Source organism: Rhinopithecus bieti, unplaced genomic scaffold (assembly GCF_001698545.2).
Source record: "Rhinopithecus bieti isolate Rb0 unplaced genomic scaffold, ASM169854v2 scaffold_32059, whole genome shotgun sequence".
Taxonomy (NCBI): domain Eukaryota; kingdom Metazoa; phylum Chordata; class Mammalia; order Primates; family Cercopithecidae; genus Rhinopithecus; species Rhinopithecus bieti.
This window is the reverse complement of record NW_016813587.1, coordinates 165,586-178,876: the sequence shown is the minus strand read 5'-3', so window position 1 is coordinate 178,876 and position 13,291 is coordinate 165,586. Positions and strand designations below refer to the sequence as shown.

Genomic DNA, 13,291 nt, shown 5'->3' with positions numbered 1-13,291 from the left:
TTTTTTTTTTTTTTTTTTTTTTTTAAATCGTGCCTTCCTCTGTCCTGCTATACTAACAGGCTGCTTTATTCGAGGGTGGTGTGTCTTTCCTTGGTAAGCCCTATGCTCCCTACCATTCAGGGATGTCAGTGGGTCCGTCAAGTTTCCTTCAACCAGTATAACATTCCTGGATTCCATGATTGCATGCAAGGCGCGGTGATGAGGCCCTTGAAGCTGTCCTATGGTTGTGGAGAGCACCATACATAAGGGCTCTTCTTGTCCGTACTTGGTGGTTCATGCCTGTATTCCCAGCACTTTGGGAGGCCAAAGTTGGAGGATTGCATGAGACCAGCCTGGGCAACATAGCAAGTCCCTGTTGCTGCAAAAAATTTTTTAATTAGCCTGGTGTGGTGGCACACACCTGTAGTCCCAGCTACCTGAAGGCTGAGGCAGGAGGATCGCTTGAGCCCAGAGGTGCAAGGCTGCAGTGAGCTATGGTTGAATCACTGCATTCCCGCATGGGCGACAAAGCAAGAACCTATCTCTGTTTTTAAAAATAAATAGATAAGAAAGGACTCTTTCTTGAAAGAGTAATGGCCGCTGCCTACTCACATCCTCTCTCATATGACATGAGAATTATAACTACTTCCTACTCTTAACATTTTTTTCTCTTTCACAGACATAAAAAGTAGATAGAGGGCCAGGCATGGTGGCTCACACCTGTAATCCCAGCACTTTGGGAGGCCGAGGTGGGTGGATCGCCTGAGGTCGAGAGTTCGAGACCAGCCTGACCAACATGGAGAAACCCTGTCTCTACTAAAAATACAAAAATTAGCTGGTTGTGGTGGCACACGCCTGTAATCCTAACTACTCGGGAGGCTGAGGCAGGAGAATCACTTGAATTTGGGAGGCGGAGGTTGCTGTGAGCCGAGATTGTGTCATTGTACTCCTGCCTGGGCAACGAGAGCGGGAAAAAAAGAAAAAAAAAAGAGATTAATAGAGATGTTGTCTACAATTTTAGAAGAATAAATATTTCTTCTTCTTTTTGAGACGTGGTTTCGCTCTGTTGTCCAGGCTGGAGTGCAGTGGTGCCCATCGTGGCTCACTGCAACCTCTGCCTCCCGGGTTCAAGTGATTCTCCTGCCTCAGCCTCCTGAGTAGCTGGGACTACAGGTGCCCACCACCACACCCGGCTAATTTTTGTATTTTTTTGGAAACCAGTTTTCACCACGTTGGCCAGGCTGGTCTCAAACTCCTGACCTTAAGGGATCTGCCCGCCTCTGCCTCTCAAAGTGCTAGGATTACAGGTAGGAGCCACTACACCCGGTCTCATTCTTAAGTTAGAAGTAACTGTAATCTCAATTCTTATTTTGGCATCTCTAGAGTTTCCGTCTTGCCTTACACAGTTTTACCTATTTATGGGACAGACAGCTGTCTAATTTCATTCTCATTGTGTCAGAATGCTACCCACATTACAATTTTCATCCCATTATTTTCAGATCCAGAGATTACCTCAGACCAGTTTCATGTTATTTCTAGACTATTTCTTTTCTCATGGTCTTTGTAATAGAATCAGTCAAGCCTTAAAAAGACACACTAAGCTCTCTTTAATAGAGAACAAAGGGCCAGGCACGGTGGCTCACATCTGTAGCCAAGGTGGCAGATCTCTTGAGCCTAGGAGTTCTAGACCAGCCGGGACAACATGGTGAGACCCCATATCTTTTTTTTTTTTTTTTTTAAAAAAAGGCCAGGCTTGGTGGCTCACGCCTGTAATCCCAGCACTTTGGGAGCCGAGGCAGGCAGATCACCTGAGGTCAAGAGTTTGAGACTGGCCTGGCCAACATAAAACCCTGTTTCTATTAAAAATACAAAAATTAGCTGGGCGTTGTGGTGCACACCTATCATCCCAGCTACTCGGGAGGCTGAGGCAGCATAATCAGTTGAACCTGGGAGGCGGAGGTTTCTGTGAACTGAGACTGCACTCCAGCCTGGGTAAGAGAGCAAGACTCCATCTCAAAAAAAAAAAAACCATACAAATTATGTGACTATGAATATGAACATATTTCTGTTTATAAAATTTTTGAATCTTGGCCTTTGATTATGAAATATTCTACTTGTGTAGGTACTTATCATATAAACTTGAATTCAGTTTTCATTAAATGTTTCTGTTACTTCTGCCTTTTTTCATTTTCCCTCTGCTTGTCCATTACTTCATGTTTTCCAGAGGAACTTACAAGTCCTCAGTAAGTGATATCTTAAACATGTTTTTAGATTTTGCTGTCTACAGTCTGCATTATAATCCTGTTGAAAGGCAGGTCCATGTTTTATTTTTCTGAACAGTAGTTTGAGAATGCATGAGTTGCTGTTAAATAATCTATGAATTTTTTGTGTGGAAGTATTGATCAGTTTTTTTTTCTTTTCTTTTCTTTTTTGAGACATAGTCTTGCTCTGTCACCCACACTGGAGTGCAGTGGTGCAGTCTGGGCTCACTACAACTTCCATCTCCCAGGTTCAAGTGATTCTCCTGCCTCAGCCTCTTGAGTAGCTGGGATTATAGGTGCGTGCCACCACAGCCAGCTAATTTTTTGTATTTTTGGTAGAGACGAGGTTTCGCTACGTTGGCCAGGCTTTTCTTAAACTCTTGGCCCCTGGAATTACAGGTGTGAGTCACCATGCCCAGCCATTCAATTATTTTTTCATATGAACATTTTTTTAAATAAAACGAATGGTGAAAGAATAGTAAAACAGCCTCTTATGTACCCACCATGCGGATTCAGTAATTAATATTTTGCCACGCTTTTGTATGTCCGTATCTGTGTGTTTATTTTGTGTGCTGAGGCATCATGATGTTTTACTTCTAAAAATTAGAGATATATATTTTCTACCAAAAAAGGGAGCTCCCGGCCGGTTGTGGTGGCTCATGCCTGTAATGCCAGCACTTTGGGAGGTGGAGGTGGGCGGATCACCAGATTTCAGGAGTTCGAGATCAGCCTGGCCAACGTAGTGAAACCCTGTCTCTACTAAAAATACAAAAATTAGGCATGGTGACGCGTGCCTGTAATCCCAGCTACTTGGGAGGTAGAGGCAGGAGAATCACTTGAAGCCAGGAGGCCAAGGTTGCAGTGAGTTGAGATTGTGCCACTGCACACCAGCCTGGGCGACAGAGCAAGACTCCGTCTCAAAACAAAACAAAAACAAAAAAGAGCTCCTCGCATATAACGAAATACCATTATCATACCTTAGAAGATTAACCATATTGTCCTAATATTATAGACTACCCAGGCTATGTTCACATTTTTTCAATTGTCCCCACAATGCCTTCCATAGTTTTTTTAAATTCTAGGCTGTAATCAGGGTTCAAGCTTTGCATCTGGTTGCTATCTCTTAAAAATCTAAACTTTTCTTTCTGTCTAGGCATGGGTGTTCACGCTTGTAATCCCAGCACTTTGGGAGGACAAGGCAGCCAGATCATCTAAGGTCAGGAGTTTAAGACCAGCCTAGCCAACATGGCAAAACCCCATCTCTACTAAAAATGCAAAACTTAGCTGACTATGGTGGCATGCGCTTGTAATCCCAGCTACTTGGGAAACTGAGGCAGGAGACTTGCTTGATCTTGGGAGGTGGAGGTTGCAGTTAGCTAAGATGGTGCCATGCATTCCAGCCTAAGGTACAGAGCAAGACTCTTTGTCTCCAAAAAAAAAAAAAAATTCTGGGAGCCACTTCCAGGAAGATGTATAGATTCTAAAAAGGTTAAAAGATAGGGACCAGGTACATCAGCTCACACCTGGAATCCCAGCATTTAGGTAGATGGGGAGGTAGGATTGCTTGAGGCCAAGAGTTGGAGACTAGCCTGGGCCATATGATGAGACCCCCATCTCTACAAAATGTTTTTAAAAGTAGCAGGGCATGGTGGCCTATGCCTATGGTCCTAGCTCCTCAGGAACCTGGGGTAGAAGGATCACTTTGAGCCCAGTAATTTGAGGATTTACTGAGCTATGATTGTGCCACCGTGCTCCAGCCTGGGCAACAGTGAGACCCTGTCTGTGAAAAAATAAAAGGTAGGAGGGGTCAGGCTAAGCCAAAGAAGGACACGAAGGACATCATGTTTGATAAGTATCACTGTCACTGAAGCTCATCAGGATCTTCTTCTGGGCCTGTGAACTTGTTTAATTTCTACTTAGAAAGCTTTTCCTCCAGGCTGGGCATGGTGGCTCATACCTGTAATCCCAGCACTTTGGGAGGCTGAGGCAGGCGGATCACCTGAGGTCAGGAGTCCACATGGTGAAACCCCATCTCTACTAAAAATACAAAAGTAGCTGGGCATGGTGGCATGTGCCTGTAATCCCAGCTACTTGGGAGAGTAGCTGAGGCAGGAGAATTGCTTGAACCTGGGTGGTAGAGGTTGCAATGAGCTGAGATGGTGCCATTGCACTGCAGCCTGGGCAACAAAAGTGATACTCTGTCTCAAAAAAAAAAAAAGAAAGAAAAAAGAAAGATCTTCCTCCATATACCTGTAAGGATCATTGTCTTAATTTTCTTCATGTCTTGACATGATTCTTACCTTGTTAGATTTCATCCTATCTGAAATTGAATCTATTTATGGCTTCCCTTTTTTTCCATAGCACTTAAAACTTTTTTTTTTTTTTTTTTTTTTTTTGAGATAGAGTCTCACTTTGTCACCCAGGCTTGAGTGCATCGGTGTGATCTCGGCTCACTGCAACCTCCGCCTCCCGTGTTCAAGCAATTCTGCCTCACCCTCCCAAGTAGCTGGGATTACAGGCACCTGCCACCATGCCCAGCTAATTTTTTTTTTTTTTTTTGTATTTTTAGTAGAGATGGTTTCGCCATGTTGGCCAGACTGGTCTAGAACTCCTTACCTCAGGTGATCTGCCCACCTCAGCCTCCCAAAATGTTGGGATTACAGGCAGGAGCCACTGTGCCCGTACTGCTTTTTAACAAACCATCTCTATTCTGTTATCATGTCCACTAGAATGTAAACTTGATGAGAGCAGGGGATATTACCAATTTTGTTCAATACTATTTATCCCTAGAGCCTAGAACTGTACCATGCACATGGTAATGAGACAAGTATTTGTTGAATGGATATTTTGAGCAGCTGTTCTCAGACTTTTTGGTCTCGGAAACTCTTTACTTTTTTTTTTTTCTGTAGAGATGGGGTCTCACTATATTGTCCAGCCTGGTCTTGAATTCCTGGGCTCAAGTGGTTTTCCCACCTTGGCCTCCCAAAGTGTTGGGATTATAGGTGTGAGCCACTGTGTCCAGCCTTTTTCTTTCTTTCTGAAAACATGTATAACCTCTGTGTTTTCTGTTTTGAAATGTCACGGTAATGTGACTAGGTATGGGTCTTATTCTTAATCAAGTTGCCCCTTTGACTTAGAGTAGAGGCAGTTTTTTTGTTCTTCGAATATTTCCTCTAATGAGTTTTCTTTTTTTGGAACTTCTTTTACTCAGCTCTTATGTTTCCTTGGTGTATCCTCTGAACTTGTCATGGAAACTTCTACCATGAAATGACATTTGTCACTTGTGATCCTGTTTTATCGGCCAAGTGAGCACCCAGCCATGCCTGAGTTTGCTAGGGTGAGGCAAGCGATGCCTTCTGGAGCAAGGTGACTTGTTATTGATGAATGTGGATATGCTCTGCTTTATCTCCCCCGTCTCCCTCCAACAGTCTTAATTTCTAAGGGAACTTTTCTTTCCATTTCTTGCTTACAAAACCTGTTGTTCCTTAACTGACAAAATATCTTCTACCTATTCCTGATTGGTTTTAGTGTTGTCTGCTGGACCTTGCCTTTATTTCCTCATAACTTTTTTCTCTCGATTTTGATGTCTTTCCTGTTAGTGGGGTTAGTGGAATGTTAGTTAACAGCTCACTAAAAGGTGAGCTTTTGTGCCTGGGTGCTTGTTTCCTTCAGTGGCTGAAAAGTGAAATGCTTACTGAACCATTGGTCTTCGTCTTGCAGAAGATTATACTGTCTGACTCCAGTGAGCAGCCATGGCCAAGTCCTTTGTTTTAGCCAATGAAATATGAATACAAGTGACACTTATCATCTTGGAGGGGCATCTTAATGAGGTTTTGTTTGTTTGTTTTGTTTTTGCAACAGTCTCACTGTGTCACTCAGGCTGGAGTTGGAGTGTAGTGATGTGATCTCAGCTAACTGCAACCTCTTGCCTCCCAGGTTCAAGCAATTCTCATGCCTCAGCTTCCCAAGCAGCTGGGACTATAGGTGCGCACCACCATACCGGGCTAATTTATTGTATTTTTAGTAGAGATAGGGTTTCGCCATGTTGGCCAGGCTGCTAATGACATTTATTGTGGGCCTTTCGGTTTCTCCAGAGAAGGATCCTCTCGTATCCTGCCCGTAGGTATATATACCTGGTTGCCAACATCTTTTGTCTTCAGCTGCAGAATGGTGCTGCAGGTCTTACCACATATGTGGGTTTAATTTCTGATTTCCGTGTAGCATCTCATTCCTGTCATCTCATTTGCTGAATGCCCCTGAGCTCTGATTAAATTTCTGCAGGGGATAAACTTCCATTTAATACGAAAATGTGGCCAGTCCTTTGTTCTCATGACTGGACAGTGCGTATTCAACTGCTCCTTACACTTTTTTCAGCCACCATCCTTTATTCCTTTTGAAAAACTTAATTCACTTCATTTTCTGAGTTTTTCCGATATTTTGTGGTACAAATCACTGGCGTTCTCTTCTGCAGTACGTTTGCATTATTTGAGTTTCCTCAGATAACTCTGCTGTACATTGAACTCTTCGGTATCCTTTCCATTATTGAAAAGTTTGTTAATACCTATTGTTGTGTACCAGTGTCTCTTGTAAATTTTTTTTTTCTTGTGAGTTTGTACCATTTTCCCCTTTCTTATCATTTTAATGGGGTTTTGGGAGGAAGTACTTGTGGGTTGATTTATTCCCTTTCTTAGAAAGATGAGCATTATTTAGCCGGGTGTGGTGGCGTGTGCCTGTAATCCCAGTTATTCGGGAGGCTGAGGCAGGAGAATCGCTTTAACCCAGGAGGCAGAGGTTGCAGTGAGCCGAGATCCTAGATCGCACCACTGCACTTCAGCCTGGATAACGAGTGAAATTCCGTCTCAAAAAAGAAAGAAAGAAAATATGAGCATTATTTTCTTCCTTAGCATCCCAGGTGGACTTTCTGATTTTATGTAGTCATCTTTTCTTCTATTTGGCAATTTTCATTATTTGTTATACAACTACCTAATTCTGAAATGGAAAGGCTATTTTTCAAGAGTACTCTCAGCTTTGTAGACCCATGAATGTTAATTTTCTACCTAGATCGCCTCAAGTACGGTTCCCTTCTCATAATTTAGTTGGAAGCATTAATAATACAGATTCTTTTCATATTGGAAGATGGGCTACCAGAGTTAATCTCAAAACATTTTATTGCTAGCAATGGGAAAAGTCACAAATAAAAGTGATGCTACTATAAAGGCAAGATGAAGGGCCTACCATGTGCCAGCCATGGTTCTGGGCACTTTATGAATTAACTCCTTTGTGCTGTGGTTCTTTGTACTCCATTTTAGAGGAAGCCTGAGAAGATGATGCACAGATAGAGAGGCACCAGGACTTCTGAGGGACGTTGATCCATCTCCAGTAAAGACTGAGGAAAAGAGCATTGAATATAAGAAAAAATACTTCCTCTGTTCTCAGACCTTATTTGTTTTAAGGCCACACCTTTTTGAAGTTTTGAGTTTGAAACAACCTGAACTGAAATCATGAGGTAGGTTGTGCAGGAAAGAATCATCAAGGGAATTAGTTGGGAACTTCTCTACCACAGCTTACTCCTTACGGTATTAACCCTCTTTAAGTGTAAATGCCTCTGGTTTAAAACATTTGTACCTCATCTCATACCAGAGTGTTCATACTGGAGAGAAGCCCTATGAATTTACTGAATGTGGGGGAAATTTTACTCACATGTCGCATTTCATCGAACGTAGAAGTCATGCTGAAGAGACTCTGTGCGACTAAGGAGTGTTAACAAGCCCCGTTAGCTAGATGACAACCCTTCACTTTGAGAATCAGCAAATTCGTTGCTGAGACAAACCAGTGAGATCGAGTATGATCACTATACAGAAAGCAAATACTTATTGATAACATAAAATTTTCTGGAACGAAAGCGATTGAATGTCTGGAATGTGATAACATTTCCTCTCAAACCATAGTCCCTTACTGCTGCGCATTTTAGGAGGTCACACATAGAAAGCTATAAATATAAGAGATGTGGAATATCTTTAAGACAAAAGTAATCCTCATTCATCAATGAAATTTGACTGGAGAGAAACCGCTTGTGAGTATGGTGAAAGCTTCCATTCACATGCACACCTCAGCCGGCAGAGAATCTACAGTGGGAAAAACCCCTTTGCCTGTAAGGTATGTGGGAAAGTGTTCAGCCACAATTCAAGACCATCACTGAGCATTGAGCGATTTTCACATGAAGAGAAAACCTTTTGAATATAACAAGTGGTGGAAAGCCTTAGCCAAAAGAGTATGTCATTAAACTCCCATACCGCAAGAGCCTTTTCGAATGTATTGAATGCTGAAAATCCTTTAGCCAGAATGAAAACCTCCTTACACACCAGAATTTCAACGGAAAAAATCTTTTGAGTGCAAACGTTTCAGGAAAGCTTTCTTTCAGAAGACAGACGTCATCAGACACCAGAGAACCTCACCCAGGAGAAGAAGCCCTATGTATGCTAGGAATGTGGCAAAACCCTTTAGTGCAAATCCAACCTTACTGAGCATGACAAAATCAAATTGGAGGAGAAGCCTTTTAAATGTAGTGAAGTGTGGAACAGCCTTTGTTAAAGAAATACCGTCATGAAAAACATCAGAACATTCACATGGAGATGAACGCTACGAATGTAATGAATGTGGAAAAGCCTTCTCTCAGAGCTCAACTCTGGACGTGCATTTGAGAAGCATACTGGTGAGAATCCTATGGTTGTAATGAACTCTACAGTTCTCACGCTTGCTTGCCATTTTGAATACACACAGGTAAGAAGCCTTATCAGGGAGAGACTGGGGAAAGCTTTCAGCGAAGTCACACGACATTTAAAGACACTAGAAAATCTCATACTCATCTAAAAATCTCCATGAACTGCCTTGGAAAGTGGAAAGCTTTCATCAGAATTTGCCCTCGATCATGCCCCAGAAATAATGCTTCTGAAGCAAAGCACCACGAATGAGGTTAACTTTAACATGTACTAAACCCTTAAAGGACACCAGAAGATTTGTACTGAAGAGAAAGATATGCATATGATAAAAAGCCTGTGTCCAACAAAGAAACCTGCAGCAGAGATAATGGTGAAAGTTTAGGCACATTTTCACTAAAAACGGGAACAGAAAATGGATGCCTTTATTTTATTGCTGCCACCATAGATCTGGAGATCTTTGCCAGTAACAAGAAAAATAAGTTGTAAATATTGGAAAGGAACAGACAGAAATAGATGACATGGTCATCTACAACTAATATTAAGACTCCTGTGGTATTGATTCATCAGAGCAGAAGAGATTTCAGAAAAAGACCTATGAATTTATTAGAATTTGGAATATGATTCAAGCGGCATCAGGAAGTGAGGAAATAATGGAACTATTTTTTTTTAAGTGGACGTAATTTGTTCTCCAAGGGGGAAAAAAAATAGACCATAACTATACACAAAAGTAAATCCAGAGATTAAAAACAGAAATATGAAAAAGCTGTATACTAAAATGCACATGACCTTGGGAATAGGGAAACATTGCTTGTAACAACTTCAGAAATACTTAGCAGTTCTACTTGTGAGCATGAATGCTCAGGAAATACATACTAGGATATTTACTGTGGCTTGATTTGTAGTAGCCAAAAATTGAGAAAGCTCATGAACAATATGGGAAATTATTATGTAATACTATATGTCTGTAAAATGCAACAAATGAAATCCACATGTATTAACAGAAAGATCCCAAAATTATTGAGGGGGATCAAGTTGCAGAAGGATGCAGATAGTACAGTGACTCTTTGTAAATTTGAATTAAAAATTCCCTCACAAAACTCAGTACTATCTATTGGTAATGGATGCATATATGTATGTACATGTTTTTGAAATGGATTGCAAGGATACAGACCAAACTCTTGATAGTGGTCACCTGTGAAGAGTGGAGAAGGGAAAGTAATGAGTGTGGAAGGTGTGGTGGGTATTGGTTAAAGGGGACTTCAATTTTTTATATGAACATCCGCTTCTGTTTCAAAAGACTTCAAGTAAATATGAGGAGATACTGATTGATTCTGGATTGTGGTATATGGATATCTAGTCTTATTTTTTGTACTTTTCTGTATTTTTAAAATTTCTCAAAATTAATAAGAATGGGAGTGAGGATGGAAATGCTGTATCTGTGGAAGTCATGTTATACTGGATTCATTTCCAACCAAATACTAAACATTTTATAGAAAATATTTCCAAAATTTTATCACAGATGAGTGGATTGACTTGCTGTCTATGTAATATGAAATTAATCTATTTTATTAAAATTTAAAAGGACAGCACAATCTAAATGTTTGAATTATTTTAACATGGTATACACAGTATATCGGGGTCCCCAACTCCCCCCCAACTGCATGGCAGGAGGTGGGTGGCGGGTGAGTGAGCATTGCCACCTGAGCTCCACCTCCTGCCAGATCAGCGGTGGCATTAGATTTTCATAGGAGCATGAACCCTATTGGGAACTATGCACGTGAGGAATCTAGATTGTGCGCTTCTTATGAGAATGTAATGCCTGATGATCTGAGGTGGAACAGTTTCATCCTGAAAACATCACATCCCCATTCCTCTACCCCCACAAACCGTCCGTGGAAAACCTGTCTTCCATGAAACAGGTCCCTGGTACCAAAAAGGTTGGGCACCGCTGCACTATATGACCTCTGTCTTCGTATTTCTAACATTTTGCAGAATGAGCTTAGAAAATTTTAATTTTTTGTTAAACATACATACACAGGCTTCATATAATTGGTCTTTTTCAGTTATGCTGATTTTGGAATGTCAATTTTCCTCTCCTGCATACATGGGAAACGTGTACATTAAATACTAAATTTTTGATAATATCTTTTTTTTTTTTCCATCTTGCTCTGTTGCCCAGGCCAGAATACCATGGCAGGATCTTGGCTCACTGCAGTCTCCTCTGTCTCCTGGACTCACAATCCTCCCACCTCAGCCTCCCAAGTAGCTGGGACTACAGGCATGCACCACCATGCTGTGCTAATTAAAAAAAAAAAAAAAAAAATTGTAGCGATGAGGTCTCCGTATATTGCCCAGATGAGTTTCAAACTCCTGGGGTGAAGTGATTCTCCCACGATCTCCTCAAGTGCTGCCGTTACAGGTATGAGTCACCATGCCCGGCTAATTTTATTTTTAAAAAGAGAAAACAACTTCCCAGAACTTGCACAGTTGAGTGCATTAGATGCCAACACCTGTGTGTGGGTCTTAACCTAGAGCTCTGTCACTCCTCCCACTGCTGTTATGGAGAGAGGATGGGACGGGTATGAGAAAAATGGCTCAGACCATAGACAGAGTTCTATTTTGTAAACCAGCCCTTCCTGAACATTTTTAAATTTTTTCATCACAGTATAATATGAAGAGTGTTATTAAAGGTTTTCTTGAATAATGGTGAATGTCAATAATACACAGCATTTGAGCTTGATTTTGAAACCTTAAAGAAAAAACTCATTAAATGGCACTACATCACTGTATCTTTTAGCCTTTTTGGAGGAAATAGATACTTAAATGTCTAAATGAATCTGTCCTTTCTAATATGATGTACCCCATCTTTTTCTCTGCTTTCCCTCTTTGCACATATATTTCACATTTTAAGGTGTTCTCTTTATGATACAGTTGGCCCTCTGTATCCAGGGGTTCTGCATCCATTAATCAACGAACCTTGGATGGAAATTATTTAAAATATAGAACAATTTAAAAAATACAAATGTTAACATACAACTATTTGGATAGCATTTACATTGTATTAGGTATTATGACTAATCTACAGATGATTCTAGCTGGGCATGTGGCACACACCTGTAGTCCCAGCCACTTGGGAAGGTGAGCTGGCAGGATTGCTTGAGCCCAGGAGTTTGAGGCTGCAGTCAGCCATGATTGCTCCACTGTATTGCAGCCTGGGTGACAGAGTGAGACCCTGTTGCAAAAAAAAAAAAAGGAAAAACAAAAGGATGGAGACATAGATCAGTGGGAAGAGAATTGAGAGTCCACAAATGCTATGGGTTGAATGTCCCTTCCAAAACTCACATTGAAATTTAATTGCCATGGTAATGCCATGAAACGTTGAGTCCCTTAACATGGCCATGAAAGGGACTGGGCGTGGTGGCTCACACCTGTAATCTCAGCACTCTGGGAGGCCAAGATGGATGGATCACCTGAGGTCAGGAGTTCAATACCACCCTGACCAACATGGTGAAACCCCGTCTCTACTAAAAATACAAAAATTAGCTGGGCATAGTGGCGCGCACCTGTAATCCCAGCTACTTGGGAGACTGGGGCAGGAGAATCGCTTGAACCCAGGAGGCAGAGGTTGCAGTTAGCCAAGATTGTGCCACTGCACTCCAGCCTGGGAGACAGAGAGACTCCATCTCAAAAAAAAAAAAAAAAAGTCCATGAAGTCTGCACTTCCATGAGTAGGATTGGTGTCATGATAAAAGGGCAAGTTTTGTCCCCACTTGCTCTGTCTTGTCCTTCCTCCGTGGGATGACACAACAAGAAGGCCCTTGCCAGATGTCACCCTCTCAGTTGTGGACTTCCCAGCCTCCAGAACTGTGAACCAATATGTTTCTGTTCCTTATATTTAACCAGACTCAGGTATTCTGTTATACCAACACAAACTAAGATAGCAAATCAATTGATACACTGTGGGCAACTGAGTTTTCAACTGGAGTGCCAAACTTATTTAATGGAGGAAAGAATAATTCCCTTAAAAAATGATGGTGGGGGCCGGGCGCGGTGGCTCAAGCCTGTGATCCCAGCACTTTGGGAGGCCGAGACGGGCGGATCACAAGGTCAGGAGATCGAGACCATCCTGGCTAACACAGTGAAACCCCATCTCTACTAAAAAAAATACAAAAAATTAGCCGGGCGAGGTGGCAGGCGCCTGTAGTCCCAGCTACTCCAGAGGCTGAGGCAGGAGAATGGCGTAAACCCGGGAGGTGGAGCTTGCAGTGAGCTGAGATCCGGCCACTGCACTCCAGCCTGGGCGACAGAGTGAAACTCCGTCTCAAAAAAGAA

General features: G+C 41.8%; 1 long non-coding RNA gene across 2 annotated transcripts in view; it reads left to right on the top strand.

Moving 5' to 3' along the window:
• Window positions 1–8,077, top strand: part of LOC108513054 (uncharacterized) — a 24,020-nt gene extending 15,943 nt beyond the window's left edge. The window contains exon 4 of one of the 2 annotated variants that reach the window (XR_001880777.1): window positions 7,550–8,077. This is a non-coding gene — a long non-coding RNA (uncharacterized LOC108513054). The remainder of the gene's footprint in view (window positions 1–7,549) is intronic. The other variant, XR_001880776.1, reaches the window with a different exon arrangement.
• The last annotated feature ends 5,214 nt before the right edge of the window (window positions 8,078–13,291 follow it).